We start from the raw sequence: 16,476 nt of genomic DNA, 5'->3' as shown, positions 1-16,476 counted from the left end.
GTACATTACATTCCCGTGACTTATTTATTTTATAGCTAGGAGTCTGTTTGTTCCTTTGACTCCGTTCACACATTTCTCTACTTCCCATCCCCTCCCTCTGGCAACTACCAATCTGTTCTCTGTATCTGTCAGCTTGGGGTTTTGTTTGTTTGTTTTAAAATTCCACATATAAGTGAGATCGTATGGTATTTGTCTTTCTCTGTCTGAATTATTTCTCTTAGCAGAATGCCCTCAAGGTCCATCCATGTTACCACAAATGGCAAGATGTTATTCTTTTTACGGCTAAATAGCATTCCATTGTGTATATATACAACAGTCTTTAACCACTCGCCCACTGATGGATACACAGGTTGTTTCCAATAGCTTGGCTATTGTAATAATCCTGCAACAAATATGAGGGGTGCATTCATCTTTTTGAGTTAGTGTTTTTGTTTTTGTTTTTGTTTTCAAATAAATGCCCAGAAGTGGAAATTCTGGATAATATGGTAGTTCTTTTTTTTTTTTTTTTTTTGAGAAATCTCCACACTGCTTCCCAGAGTAGATGCACCAATTTACATTCCCACCAACGTGTATGAGGCTTCCCTCTCCACATCCTCGCCAACACTTGTCATTTCTTGTCTTTTTGATAATAGCCATTCTAACAGGTGTGAGGTGATAGCTCATTGTGCTTTTCCTGATCTGATCAGTGATGCTGAGCACCTTTTTGATTTGCATTTCCCTGAGGATTAGTGATGTTGAGCACCTTTTCTGGTACCTATTGGCCATCTGTATGGCTTCTTTGGAAGAATGTCTGTTCAGCTCCTCTGCCCATTTTTAATCAAACTCCTTAAGAAAGAGTGATCTAATCTTAAACAAATGCTTTTAAGTCCTAGAAGAAATAACAACAGTTAACATGTATTAAATGGTGACATGCCAGCACATTCTCAATGTGCTATATTTATTAACTCATTTGACCCTCACAGCAAATCTTGAAAGAATACTGTTGGTTTCACAGCCATTTTATAGATTAGGAGACTTGGGCCGAGAAGAGGTGAGTAACTTGCTGAAGCTCTGGGCTAGAAGGAGAGAGCAGGGCTTCTGAATCCACTTTGGCTCTGGAACTTGGGGACTGAACCACCATGAGATGGACAGTAAGGGTCAAGGTTTGAGCTAGAGTCAAAAGTTCAGAGTGCAGAGGGACGAGGTACATTGTTCAACATAAGATGAGGAAAGAAATTTGTTGTTGAAGCATGAGAAGGTGGGCAGGGAGGAAAGATGAAGGAAGCAGAGAGGGTCAAAGGATGATGTGGGAAAGGGCCAGGAGAGGAACTCCTCATGGCGGGGAAGCCTGACATAGGACTTTGGAGAACAGGAATGTTTACATTTTTTTTAACAACAGCTTTATTGCAGTGTAATTGATGTAAACTGTACACATTTAAAGTATACAATTTGATAACTTGAAACCATCACCACGATCAAGACAGTGAACACATCCATCACACCTAGAGTTCCCCCGTGCCCCATCCCCCTGCCCACCCCAGTAACCAATGATCTTCTTTCAGTCTTTATAGATTAACTTGCATTTTGTAGAACTTTATATAAATGAAATCATACAGTATGTACTCTTTTACAGTCTAGTGTCTTTAACTCAGTGTAATATTTTAAGATTCACTGATATTTTCATGTATATCAATAGTTTATTCTCTTTTATTTCTAAGAAGTACTCTATTATATGGATATATCAAACTTTGTTTATCCATTCACCTGTTAATGGGCCTTTGGATTGTTTCCAGTCCAGGGCTATGACAGATAAGGCTGCTCTGAACATTCCCATCCAAGTTTTTGCATAAACATATGTTTTCATTCTACCAGGAGGGAAATGGCTGGATCATATTTTAGATTTATGTTTAACTTCTTAAGAAATTGTTTTCCAAAGTGGTTGTACCAGCAGTGTATGATAATTTCAGTTCCTCTACATCCTCAGCAATGCTTAGTGTCATCGGTCTTTTTTAATTTTAAACATTCTAAAGATGTGTAGTCGTATCTCACTGTGATTGTAATTCACATTTCTCTGATGGCAAACGATGTTGAGCATCACTCCATGTGCTTATTTTCCATCCACATATCTTCCTTTATGAAATGTCCATTAAAATTATGACCCCATTTTTCTTATTGAGTTGTTTTACTGAGTTTTGAGAGTTATTTGTGTTTTGGATACAAATCCTTTATCAGGTATGTGATTTGCAAATGTTTTCTTCCAGTCTGTGGCTTGACCTTTCATTCTATTAAAAGTGTCTTTTGAAGCAGACATTCTTAATTTTAATGAAGTCCAATGGATCCATTCTTTTTCTTTTCTGGATCATGCTTTTGGTGTCATAGCTAAAAAACCTTTGCCTAACTCAAGGTGACAAAGATATTTTCCTATCTTTTCTTCTAGCAGTTTTATATTTCTAGGTCATACATTTAGATCTGTGATCCATACTTGCTCCAAATGGATCACAGATCATATTTTTGCTTATGGACATCTATCTCTCCAGCACCATTTGTTGAAGAGCTATCATTCTTCCACTGAATTGCTTTTGTAACTTTGTCAAAGTCAATTGAACATATATGTGTGAGTCTATCTCTGAACCCTCTATTCTGCTCCATTGATCTGTATGTATCTATCTAATATCACATCATTTTGATTACTACAGATTTATAATACGTCTTAAACTAGGTAATGTAAGTTCTCAAACTTTTCCTCTTCACATTGTTTTGGCTATTCTAAGTCCTCTGTATTTCTATACACATGTTAGAATCAACTTGTCAATTTCTACATAAAAGCCTCCTGGAATCTAACTGGCAATGTGTTGAATCCACAGATCAATTTAGGGAGAGTCAGCATTTTAACACTATTGAGTCTTCCACTGACAAAATTGGTAAACATCTCCATAAAAGGGATTTGTTTTGGCCTTTTTTTTTAATTGAAGTATAGTCAGTTTATAATGTTGTGTCAATTTCTGGTGTACAGCACAATGTTTCCATCATACATGAATATACATATATTTGTTTTCATATTCTTTTTCACTGTAAGCTACTACAAGATATCAAATATAGCTCCCTGTGCTATACAGTATAAAGTTGTTTATCTATTTTATATGTACCAGTCAGCATCTGCAAATCTTGAACTCCCAATTTATCCTAAAAGGGATTTTTTAAATGTTAACTGCTGTGTTCTAACTTCAGTAAAGTCACAAAGTGATAAATATATGCTCATAAATGCTGTGTGGGGTGCGTGTATGTGTTTGAAAACTGTTGAAAAGGTGAAGTTTCATGGTTTGATCAACATGGTAAAGGCCAAAGCAGCCTGTGTGAAGCCAAGAGCGTAGGGCTGTGGGAGGGTTAGTCCCAAAGAATTGATAGAAATTTGGCAGTGGGCCTCCACAAGCAGTAAAACTGATGTTATTGTGTTATGTTAATATGTTATGGGAAGATATTACCTAGATGTTAGGAGCCAGAAGGGCTTCTGGTGACACCTAGGTCATAGACTGAAAACTCCTTGAAGGAGAAAGAAGCCCCCTCATCATGGCACCTTGGATTTGGTCCCTCCTTCCAGTGATAAAAGTCCAACCACAGCACTCCAGAAAATCTCTTCATCTCTACGGCACATGATATGACGTCTGTAGCATTGGATCCCAACTTGCTTTCCCAGCGAGTAACTATGCGTGTGCACCCAGCCATCTTATAGTCCTACTTAGGTTTGGAAGGCTGCGAACTATCAGTTAAGGAAGTCTTTCTTCCTTTCTCGCTCTTCCTTCTTTCCATTCTTTCTCCCCCTCATTTGTCTTTCCTTCTTCAATTTAAGTTCTCTTCTGACAAATTAATAAATAAGAAAATCCTACCTGCCCCTCACCGTCCTCTCTTAAGATTCCAGTGTGCCCTTGGAGTGTGTTTCTCTCACTCGACTTCTCGCTTACCACCCACGCAAAGCTGATGCACCCCGTTGAAGGTTCACCCATCTCTATGTGTTTCCCAAGCTGCAGAAGACTGTTGACTTCTGACCTGTGCTCAATTTTTCCCTGTCTGTACTCTTATCATGCGGCTAGTCTCCATCTCACGGTCTCTGGATCTGCCAGGGTAAAAGTTGAACAAGGATTCTATTTTATTGTTCAGTAGTTCCTTTGCTGCCTGCAACATTTTTCTCTAGCTACTGCCTTCTTTGTGTTCATTAGGAACTGAGCAACAGGATGACAAAACGCATCACCTTCCAGCTGGGACTTGGAATCCTACTCCAACAGAGGAGTTTGAGCGTATGAGCTTCAGCCACCCAAAAGAGAACTGTTTGAACTTACTTTCCTAGTCTCTTCCTTCTAGGAATGATCTTGGTTTCTTGCAAAGGAAAAGCATCCTTCTTGGCGTGAGCCTTGTGCAGAGTAACATTCCTTTAGGACTAGGGCCCTGGAGTTCCCTGAAAGTCCCCCTGCCGGGACACAGAGCCTACCCTGAACCCCACAGGGGAGCTGAATATTTGGAGTGTGAAGAACGGCTCTCACTGAGCCAAAACATGCGAAGGAAGGCACTTCATGGCGGGCTTTTGTCCTGACTTTGATTTATTCAACATTTTTGTCAGCGACTTGCTGGAAAATACAGAAAATCATGGAATCATGGCAGCGAATGTGACAGAGAAAATCAGTGCCCACCAGGTATCTCACATTCCCCAGCCTACATTTCCCAGCCTCCCTGCAAGTTGGGTTGGGGTCACGTGGCTAATTCTGGCCAATGGGCTGTGAGCCAGGCACCTTCCTCATCTTTCTCTTCCCTTGCCGCAGAGACCTTGGGCCCCTGTGTTCCAGATGGCCCTGCTTCGGGATAGAGGGGGCAGCCAGACCCACACTGGAACCCCTGTAAATGAGAAATAAGCCTGTTTGTATTGTCACTGAGGTTTGCGGTCTTGTCTGGTAAGGCAGCTACTGTCACACGTCAGTGAATGTAGCCATGCTTCTTAACGCGGTAGAGAAAACAGTGTCCAGACAAGATGTGGGTCAGGGTGAGTCGAGCTTTCAGGCATCAGGTGCTGGAGGGAGTCAGTAGAGCCACCTTTTTGTCTTAGGTTTTCCTGAAATAGCAATTGAAAGTGGGCTCACAGACACCACGCAGAGAACGAGGACCAGAGACGGTGGAGGCAGCCCTTCTGCAGGTTGATTAAATGACGTCTCGGAACAGGAATTTCAGTAACCCCCCCAGTGAGGCCCGCATCACCTACTTGTTTGCTGTGCTTTGAATTGCAGACATGGAGGTGTAGACACCTCTGCTAGCCCTTAGGCAGAGCCCAGATAAGCAGGCTTTCCTCCCAGAGACCTACCAGTTTCCCCTGCAAGCCAGCGGCTGACATCAAAATTTTCCTGCAACAAATAGAAAGCAGTGTGATACTTGCCTCCCCACCGCTGACAATCTCCAGCTCATTATTAGGAGGAAAGAGGAGCTCTGACCCAGTGGAAGGACTTGGGGTGGTTGTTATCTGATCACATAATACTGCCTCCCTCAGAAATTACATTGCAGTAGGAATATTGGTAGCACTACCAAAAATAAGTAAATATACAAAGTTCTCTCTCTGGCTCCAGGCTCACCTTAGATCACAGAGAATACATTAGGGGATTCCATCAGGTTGGAGTCTCATCAGGTTGGAGTCTCATTCGAGAGGAACTGATATTAACCTTTAGAGAGAATTAGGAGGTGGCAGCTTGATCATATGTCCTTTTACACAAGGATTACTTGGTTTTTTTTCCTTCTGGAGCAGTGGTGAACCAGTCAACTTAGAGCTAATTGCTTAAGTAGCAAAGTAAGCGCTGGGAGAAACAGAAGAGAAGGAAATTTTAAACAGCACATTGGTCTCAAAATGGCAGAGACATCTAGGTCTGAAAGAAGAAAAAATACTCAGGACAGTTTTCTGCTCACCAAAGAGCTCAGGGATTTTAGAATTTTCAGATTTGGGGCACGAAGAACTTTAAAAAATTGGCCAAAATGACAGCCTGATGTGATAGGACCAAGTGACAATTTAGTCAAAAGCACCTTTTCTTTTTGCTGTTCTGCTGGTCCAGCTGCTAAATCTCATTGCTGTTGAAGGACACTGGTTCTAATGAGGCCTCGGTGGCCTCGGAACCATCCCCAGAAGAGAACCCTAGTGTCTTCCTAGCAATGGTGGCAGTGTGCCACCTGGCTGGGGTTTTGGGACTGGAGGCCTATTATACAGGGACAGCCTGGCTTGGCTGTGGCCTGGACCAGTCATCTGCCATCTTCATACAGCTGAGCCCAGAGAGATCGTTTCCCATTGTGCTCTCCATCAGCCACCTTCTCCCTGGGCAAGCGGGGCGCTAAGCCTCATTCATTCTCGAACTCCAGGGCCACCTGCAGCCTGAGCCATATCGGCTCATCAGTGGGCTGAGAAGGGAGGTTCAGAAGCTGAAAGACAAGAATGGCAAGAACAGGCAAGCCGTCCAACTGTGTTTCCTATCCAGAACTGAGTGTGTTTACTTAGATTAGAGTAACTCCTGGCGTGGTGAAGCTATCAAAGCAGTATGAAACATATCGATATTCTTTCTGGGGCCAGCTTGGAAATAACTAGGGTGTGAGGGTGGGCGGGAGGGGTGTCAGCTAAGGAAAGTCGCTCACCACCCAGCTCTACAGGAATTGAGTCATTAGCCACTGCACTCACTGACCTGCAACACACCCTGCAAAGAATTCGGGGTGAAGATTAGGGATCAGGCTCTCCGTGCTCTGGGAAATCTGGCAGAACAGGCCCTCAGATAGTCGGGTATTTTCAGGAGAAATTTCATGGACCCGGATTCTTGCATCTTCCCATACTTAGAAAAGCATTAAAAACACTGAGGTATCTGTTCCTTGTGACTAACAGTAAACTTGTACCAAGATGTGCTTGATTGCACATACCCCTTCTCCTGACCTCCTCACCCCTAGCCTCTCCGGAGCAGCCTCTCAGAGCTATCTGAGAGGCTGTCTCCCCAGCTGTGGTCCTCAGTAAGTCCCCCAACAACACTGAAACTCACAGCTCTCACACTACGTGCTTTTATTTCAGTTGACAGAAGGATGGAGGGTGGGAGTTGGAGGGGCTGAGGTCACAGCTGGACAGCAGTCACTGAGAGCTGATACTTGCTGAAGCTGGGTGATGGGTATATGGGAGTAATATTCTTCTTACTGGATGTTGTTTGGCTCATGCAAGTGAATAGATGCAAAGCGCTCAGCACATAGTGCTCAACAAACAGAAGTGATTACCCCCACTTTGTACATGAGACGGTGAAGCTCCAAGAAGTTAGGTAACTTGCCTGAGGGCACAAATCCAGGAGGCGGTGGGGCAAGGTCTGTAAACCACACATATCGCATTCCAAAGCCCGGGCTCTGAGCCACTGTCCTCTGTGTCTCTCTTTTCTCTACCTTTCTTCAGGTTTCCATGGTTTCCAACCACTTGGCTCCTTTCTCCCCCTTAAAAGTTACATTTGCTTCACCCCTCCTCCACTAAGAGTCCTGAGTGGACCCACGCCTGGTTATAAAGTCAGGTTTCTCAATGATCCATTCAATTAACATTCGAGCGACTGGCACTGAACGAGGTGCTAGAGTAGCAGAGACGAAGGCCTGGCTCCCAGGAGCTCACAGTCTAGAGTTGCAAACAGAGGTTAACGGATGGAGTTGTCGAGTGCCCACCAGGTGCCAGGTCCTCTTGCAGAAGTGTGGGATGGAGCACACAGGTATATGAAACCAGTCAAGTCTCTTGATTCAAAACGAGGAGCATGAGGGAGAGGTGAACTAAAGAAAGCAGAACATGGGGTAGCGGCAGGTAAACCGTAGTAAGTGCGGGCAGGTGCTGTGGCACGGGGTGGTACACGTGGGTGGGATGGCTGGAGCCACAAGTGTGCACAAGAGATGGTAGAGTCTGCAGCCAGTTCACAGAAGGCCTTGTCTGCCGCTCCAAGGTGCCTAGACGCCACCCTGTTGACCCCTGTGTTTCCCAAACTTGCCTGATAAGAATCACCCCGGTGCATCAGAATCTTCAGAAGTGAAGCTTCAAATGAGTCCTTTAAACAAGCCCTCCAGTGGTTATGACCAGGAAGGTTTGGAAACAGCCTGGGAGTGATGTTGGGCAATAAGAGCTAATTAGAGACCAGTTCTTAACTAAAGGCATCCTCGTCCCTCCCCTTGCAGAAGTCCGTGTCCCTGAACCTCCCCATGTGTCACAGGAGAAGCAGGGCTTGGCACGCTGGCCCGGCCTGCAGACCTCTGGCCCTCATGACCTAGCAAGGCTGTGTGTGACCTTTGCAGACGAGTGTATTCCCATAGGCAGACACCAAACAGCGGGCACAGTAGCAATGGAATATATTCTGTTTCTTGTTTCCACTCTTTCTTCTTCTCTTTTTCTTAGGTTGTGAGTTCTTGTGTTTGCAATGGGCACGAGCTATGGACTGACTGGCTATTGCCGTCATAAAAAGGGTAGATGGGAGAGAGGATGAATCCTGGAAGAGGGGTTGGAGTGGTGAAGAGACATTTTTATGGGTCAGAAAATGATGTTTGTAGCCCTTTGGCAAACTGTACTAGGACATGCCTTGATGGAGAGACAACTGACATCTCGTCCTTCTGGCTTTCTCAAGGACAGCTGGCCAAAGCCTCCTCAGAGAGAGTGGCGAGTGACTTGACAATCCAGATTCTACACATGCTGGGCGTAAGTGACCCCGGCTTTGGGTTTCCTAATTCCCAGTTAGTGTTGTTACAGCTTCTCAGGATGGAAAAACGCTCTCCACATTAAGCATCTTGGCTTCAGACAGTTCAGAAAGGATTAGTTTGAAATTCTCTTGCAATTCATGGTTGATACAATAAAAAAAGGGGGGGGGGATGGGGTTGAAGGGAGGAGAGAAGAGAGAAAAGAGAGACAAAGCCAAAAACTGAAAACTCATTTTAGCTCTTCTATTAAAGCCAGATGTATTTTGGGCCCTGTTTCCAGGCAACTGCATAATGGCAATATTCTTGCATCTTTTTTTAAAGACTCACAACTGTCAGAGTCAGTAAAGGTCAGAAGGTAATTATAAAGTAATAAGGATGACATACAAGAGGCAGAATCACTCCAGCACCGCTTGAGGAGCAGTGACATTTTGTATTTTGCATTCATTTTCAGAAACTCTAAGATCCTCCTTGGGGCATTCAGGCACAGCCCTCTGGCAAGACCGCTGACCCAATCAAACTTGACCACGACGTTGGCATTTAACCTGCCCATCCTATCGTCACATCTCCCAAACAATCCGTGGGGGCGGATGGAGCTCCCACTGCCTGCACCAGCCTCCACTGGTGGTCAAGAGGGTGTAATACTCCCCCAAGACAATGGAGAACCAATAAAGAGCTTTCTAACTGGAAATCACCTTAGGAAGACAAGGGAACTGAACCCCGAGACAGGAGGGGGAAAGGAGAGACAAGGAAACTAAGATCTCAGAAGCACATGGATGTGTCCAATTTAGGCTGATTGTGGAGGCCTCCTAGCTGCTGTTGACCTTGTTCTTAATTGTGAGTGTGACCTTGGGACAAAGAAGGAAACTAATTGACATGTGTTATGTTCCTGAAGCACTTTGCTGGGCCCTTTATATATAGTGGTGTTTGATTTTCACAGTAACTGCGTAGGGTTGACAGGTGTCATTCCCGTCTTAAGGAAGACGAAGCCAGGGCTCGTACAGAGGTTAAGCCTCCCTGGCTCCCCCACTTCCTGCATGTGTGACTTTGGAAAAAGTCATACAAGTTCTCACCTGCAAAAATGATGTTGATGCCACACACCTTGCGGGGTCCTTTACAAGATTCAATGGGGTAACATATGTGAACGCCCAGCACAGAAAGGCGGGCATACATCAGTCAGAGCATCACATCTGCTTTTCCCTAAACCGAAGCCCTCCAGTGGCTTCCATCCCCCAGGAATAAAGGTGAGTCCCTGCTGTGGCCTCCTGGGTGGGTGGGGGTGGGGGTGGCTCCATCTGAAAGCCCTTCACTCACTGACCTTTTAACCCCCGTCCTGGCCCCCACCTCCAGCCACTGCTGCCCCACCCCCGGGCTCCCCGTCCACCCGAGACCACATCACTTAAAACGCAGCTCCTCACTCTCCCCACCTCAATGCCTTTCTCTCTGCTCTGTTATTCTCCAAAGCAGTTATCATCATAAGAAATATCCTATATTTTTATTTCTATCCTCACCCTCACCCTGGGAAGTAAGCTGTGAGGACAGGAATTTGTGGGGTTTGGTTTGGTTTGGTTTTTATCCTTGTTGAATTTCCAGCACCTCATAGACGCTCAGTAAATATCTGCTAAATGAATAAATGGATATGATCTTCCTTTCTCCCTCCCTTCCTTCCTCTTCCAAGGTCACACACCTTATTAGATCAGACATCTCTGCCCTTCCAAAATATGAGAAAGACAGGGAAAAAACACCTTAACCGTAACTATGTAACACATTTCAAAGGCAAGCCAAAAAACATGCCCAAACCAGGGTCCAATACTGTTACTGGTACCTCTTTATTCACACTTTGACTTCTTGTCGGGCTTGGGATATTTAGCCCTTTTGGTTTGGGGGTTTGTGTTTAGCGCTCACATGGCTTGTCCCCGTAGCAGGAAGGCACCCACCCTCTGCTCTCCAACATTTTAGCACAAGCATCTACTGACTGACCGGTGTGCGTCAAGCACTGTGCTCTGGGCAGCACCACAGGCAGGATGCAGCTCAGTGGAAGATACCCACAACAGCCCATCTCAGTACAGTCTAACATGGGAGATGCTCAGATGAAAGCATATTGTGGGCGACCCAGAAAGGGGGAATTCAGAGAAGACTTCCCGAGACGTCTAGAAGAGGATCAAGGGTTCGCCAAGCCGAGAAGGGCAGGAGGGTGCTCCAGGGATCAGTCTAAATGCAGAATTATGAAACTGTATGATGTATCCAGGGAACCAACAGGGTTTTGTGTTTCTAGAGCCTAAGATAGGAGACTCAGAGTCTCTTACATGCTGTTTGCAGGAGCACAGACTTCACTTGTGGATGGTGGAATGACAGTTAATTTTCAGACCGATTATCCTAATAGAGCATAGTTTTACTCCAGGCTTGTTCAAGTTTTCTTAGGCCTATTAAAACAAGACTTGGTGCGATCTTGGATGACACACCTGGCCCTTTCCACATGGAGACAGGAGAGGATAAGGACTGTTCAGAAACCCCTGTGGCCTAGAGGGCATCTTAGAATCAGGCAGAATTGCCTAGAGAGGCCAGGTGATCCACTGCAGTCCGTGGTCAACCTACAGGCTTGCTTCAGCCTCCTAGGACTAGAGAACCTGTAGCAAGTGAATTAATTTTGAGGCTCCTTGAAAATCAGATTGACTAAGAGACCCGTGTTGACATTTCAGAGCCTTCTGAGTATAACGGAAGTCCTAGTAACTAGGATTCAACTGACCCGCTTCTCAGGGGGTTCTCTAGACCAGAGGCTGTAGGGTGGCAGCCCACTTTATCTGCTTATGGCTGTTTTATTCATCTCACATAATATTAAAAACAAAAGCTAACCCTAACACAACTTAGATCCTTGCAAACATACAACAGTCAAGAGATTTCACATAAAAATATGGGCCCCACCTGCTCTTAGGAAAAAAAAAATTTGCAAATACAGGCCTGCCCTCCTACTGGCACCAAGTGGCTGGAGGGACATCGCAGCTGCTGCCACCCTCCTGTCCTCCCCCTGTGGATGGCCATGGCCCCAAGTGCTGGTCCCTGCTTGGGTGACTTCTGCGTCTTCAGAAATTTAGCCTAGACATTCTTAGGTGTCTCCACCTTCGTCAAAATCATAGCCCCTCACCTGCAGTCTGGGTTTATCGGGTGATCAAACTGAAAATTTCTTTTAAGACTAACAAGTCCTGCAGGGAAGGTAGAGCTCAGTGGCTGAGTGCATGCCTAGCATTCATGGGGTCCTGGGTTCAATCCCCAGTACCTCCATTGAAATAAGTAAAAACGTAAACCTAATTACCCCTTCACCCCCCTGTGAAAGTATCAATTGCTCCCTCCTGCCAACTACTTGGGGCTGGTACTAGGTTAGACATGGATGGTGAAGGGGGACATAACAGGTACCACGCAAAGGGGAGGAAAGAGACAAGGTCAGGTGAGGAGTGGGGGTAGGCAGAGTGACCCCAAAGAATCAGATCAGAAGGCTTGAAGGAGCGGAGTTTAAAAAAAAAGAAGACATGGAGGGGGAGGGGGAGGGGTGGAAGGAGTGGGGTGGAGGGGGAATGGGGGGGTGGGTTAGGGGAAAGAGCTAGAATGGAATTAGTATCTTGGCAAGAAGTGTGAGTGGGACAAGGAGGGATTCCTCTCCTTCTCAAGCTTCATGGTCAAACGTTTAAAAGAAAAGCATTAATAGAATAGCCATGCACTTCTAAGTTTTATTATTAATTAGAATTTAACATGCTTGGGAGTTTGGGATGAGGTGTTGAGTGCAAAGTATGTTAACTTGGGCAGTGGTGAGCTTTTTCCAGCTCAAAATGAATGCTCCTGCAAAAAAATAGAGAGTATGGGAATGTTTCACCCAGATGGTTTGGCTCTTTGATATCTACAAACATTTTGAAAACACTTAAAATATTTTTCTGCACAGTTGCATTAGGTGATGACTGCTGGTTTCTTATTTCCTGTTTAGTTTTTCTTTTGCTCTCTCTCCAAACAACTTTTGGTTTGGAAGGCTATAGTCAGTCCACAAAATTGGACTTGTGGCATAAAAAAGTTGTGCAATAATGGAGCGTGAGTGCCAACAGGTGGTTTCACAATCTAATGTCGTGTGATGTTCTACTATCCCACTGCTCGGCATGAACTCTGGGCTTGATGATGGGTACTTTGAGGTATGCATGTTAACCACATCAAGACAAGGCTCTCACCCACACAAGATGGGTTCTCACTGGGGCTGTGGAAGAGTTCCAAGACTGCACAGGATCACACACAAACGTAACCGCCAGGCTGGCTGAGAGCTGGTGCAATGGTTAGAGGAATGTTTTAGTCCGTGGTGGAGAAAGAAAAAGCCACAGAAGTCAGCTTCCTGATGCTACGCTCTCTTCATCCTCCCAATAAAAGAAGCCTCCATACCCTTAAGGGTGTGATGGCCAGGCACAGGGTGTCAGGTCAAAGTATGCCCACTCCCCTGCTGGGTATATGAACACTTCACTTTCAGCTTAGTAGATTCTGGCACCGTTCTTAAAAGAAACAATCATTGTGTCCCTCTAGGAGTTCAACTATCTGGCAAAAGAAATAAAGATTTTAAAACACTTGCAAGTTTGTCTCCTCATCATCCTGATAAGAGATATAACCCAAGACTTTAACCTCCAAAGCTGTTAATGGTATGTAAACTTTTTGCTTTTCTTTTGTTTGCTTCAGTGGACTCATTTAACATAATCATACTCATTTAATCCAAAGACTAACTGGAGATTTTCTCCTCTCAAGCCTCTGTTATTTTACCCCAGACATCTTTCAGAGCACACTGGTGGGCAAAGGATGTAGGTCTTTTCAAAAGAGCATCATTCAATAAATTCAGCCAATATTTACTGACCACCTATATGTGCCAGATACTCCCTTGGAGGAATTTGGAATAGAACAATGAGTAAAAGGGACTGAACTTTAAAAAAAAAAAAATCACAGGAGTTGTGGAGCTGTGGTCTTCAAATCTGATCTCATCAACTTGAAATTACTGTATCCATGAGAATCGGACTGGCGGGGTCACGTGGTTGTACGGGACCCCTTCCGGCTCACAACTGAGCAGCCAGCCGCAGCCCACTACGTTACTCCCACAGCGGAAGCACAAAACTTTCCCCAACGTGCTTCAGCTTATGATCAAGGAATGGCTTATCTATCATGCAAGCTCCATCCAGTGATCATACTTTAAAAAATCAATTGGGCTGTCAAGAAATGTGTAAAAAAATTTTGAACTTGATTGAAAAACTGTATTAAAACTCTATGTATGTCTGAATTTAGTGGGTGGGGAGTAAGCTATTATCCACACAGCAGTTTGTATCTGAGCATTACAAGGAACTGTGTGGTTTGAAAGAACTCATGTTGCTCTAAAAAGTAAACAAGTTGTATGCTTCCATTTTCAGCAACAGGTCCTTCTCTTCTTTTACCCTTACTGGAAGTTGCTGCTTATTCTTCCTTTCAATTAAAAAGGCAGGGTGATTGCCAGTCCATGTAACACAGCTGTGTTCTTTTATTTGCTTCCTTTTGTAGTTATTACAGCTTAGAAAATTTCAGCTTGTAACTACTTCTTAAGGACTGAATATATGTGGTTATCAACAGAACATCTCTAACATAAAATATAATAAAGCATATCCATTTTCAGAAAATATAATAAAACATTTCCATTTTCAGTGCATTCATCAGATGGGTAGTTAGGCTTAAGATTAATCTCTTTATACATTTGCTTTTAAAAATAACTATTCTGAGGTGGGAGGGTATAGCTCAGTGGTAGAGTGCCTGCTCAGCCTGCTAAGGTCATGGGTTCAATCCCCATTAGCTCCATTAAAAATGAATAAATAAATAAACCTGACTACCCTCCCCCAAAAATCTCAGTTTGTAATTCATACGTAACAGGAATTCTACCTATGCTTTCATACCTAAGATTTAAACCTTGTCAACAAGCAGCCACCAACAATCACATAGTGATTTGCAGTTAACAAAAGTGTTCATACACGTCATCTTTTAATTTAAATAATTACTAAACTCTGTCCAGTGGCTATTACTCTATGGATGAGAGAGGAGTTTGGCTGAGGTATGGTAAAATTATCTCCACTCACCAGATATGCAACCAGAGCCTCAGCAGAGTTAAGCGACTATCTCATCATGGAACCCTGACAAGGAGGCCCAGCCAGGCCTCAGTCAGTCACTGTGTAATTTTCCATAAATTATAAAGCAAGCACTCTCATGCAAATATATGGTGAGCACGTGTTGACAATTTAACTCATTAGCCAGGGGACCAGCAGAATGACAAAGCTGGTTCAAAGAAAGACATGAGAAACTGACACACAAACACACACACACGCAGAAGAGGCAAAGAATGCTGTAGTACAACTGCAGAAACAGATACAAAACTGGATCATGCCTTACAAGGCAAGGAAACTAACTCTTGGAGTCATATTTTCTACCAAATCCTTGGCAACGTATGCATCTTTTCCAAGTTATTCAACATCTAACTCTAGAGGGGCTGGGTCCTGAGCAACAGTAAGTACCAAGTCAGAGTCACCTCTGCTGGAGCGGGGCTGAGCAAGCCTTTTCTGTACAGGACCAGAGAGCAAGTACTTCAGGCGTAACAGGCCATTTGATCCCCGTCACAACTACTCTGCCCTGCTGCTGCAGTGGGAAAGCAGCCAGAAGCAGTAAGTAACGAGCATGGCTGTGTTGCCCTAAGACGTCATTTACATGAAACAGGTGCTGGGCTTGATTTGACCCACAGGACACAGTCTGCCCACTCCCCTGCCCTAAATTTCAGATGATCCCTAGGTGGCCCCGTCAGACAATCCTCTAAGCCCTATTCTGAAGAGAGCTTCAGTAATCTTTTTGCTTTATTTCCAAGTTTCAGATAATTTTTTCAACAGTACCCAAGTCTTCAAATGATAAATCCCAGACTTTTCCCCCATTATGGGAGAGAGCTTACTTTGCTGTCTCTCGAAGGCTCTCTCAGACTTCAGACTTCAGTTACAAAATGAAGAGTCAATTAAAGAAGAACATTAAAACAAAACTACGAAGAGTGTTTCTCAATACCTGTCTTTGACTTACTTTGGGAAATGATTCTGTGAACTCCCCATCCCCTTTCCACTGCCCTGAAGAGTCGTCTTCAGGACCAATGGGAAGCTAGTGCTGATAGGAACTTGTTGAGGGCTGTCAGAAACACAGGATGCTAGACACGTCCAAGGTGAAGCAGCACCCGTTAGCAAGTGTGGTCCTAATAGTGTCACGTGATTCAAGGGGATGGAGCTCATGTACCACTTATCGGTCTTCAGCACTCAGATGGCAAGAATCAATGACCTACAAGATCTAAGGCTAGCAGAAGCACCTGCATTCAGCTCATTCAAAAACTTTTTCAGCTAAGGTAAGTTTAAAAAAAAAAGATGACAAAACTCCATTCTCTCTTATGACTGAGTAGTATTTCATTGTTTATATACACATCTTTATCCATTCATCTTTCAATGGACACTTAGGTTGCTTCTGTATCTTGGCTATTTTAAGTAATGCTGCTATGAACATTGGGGTGTGTTATCTTTTCAAATTTATGTTTCTGGTCTTTGGATATATACCCAGGAGTGGAATTACTGGGTCATATAGGAGTTTTATTTTCAGGATTTTGAGGAATCTCCATACTGTTTTCTGGTTCTGCATTCACACCACCAGTGTAAGAGAGTTCCCTTTTCTCGTTTTTTGAGGAATCTTCAAATAGTTTTACACAGTGGCTGCACCAGTTTACAAGGGTTCCCTTTTCTCCAC

At 44.1% G+C, this 16,476-nt stretch overlaps 1 protein-coding gene across 7 annotated transcripts in view; it reads right to left on the bottom strand.

Moving 5' to 3' along the window:
* FDX1 (ferredoxin 1) overlaps positions 1 to 16,476 on the bottom strand; it is a 130,765-nt gene that overhangs the window by 38,201 nt on the left and 76,088 nt on the right. Inside the window, exon 5 of one of the 7 annotated variants that reach the window (XM_064482025.1) lies at positions 490 to 4,863. The exons of the other annotated variants lie outside the window; for them this stretch is intronic. The gene's annotated coding sequence lies outside the window, so the exon portion shown is untranslated. Of the gene's footprint in view, positions 1 to 489; positions 4,864 to 16,476 lie in introns of those variants that run through there. 7 annotated transcript variants of the gene reach the window in all.

This window comes from Camelus dromedarius, chromosome 34, assembly GCF_036321535.1.
Source record: "Camelus dromedarius isolate mCamDro1 chromosome 34, mCamDro1.pat, whole genome shotgun sequence".
Classification (NCBI taxonomy): domain Eukaryota; kingdom Metazoa; phylum Chordata; class Mammalia; order Artiodactyla; family Camelidae; genus Camelus; species Camelus dromedarius.
This window is presented reverse-complemented; position numbering and strand designations above follow the sequence as displayed.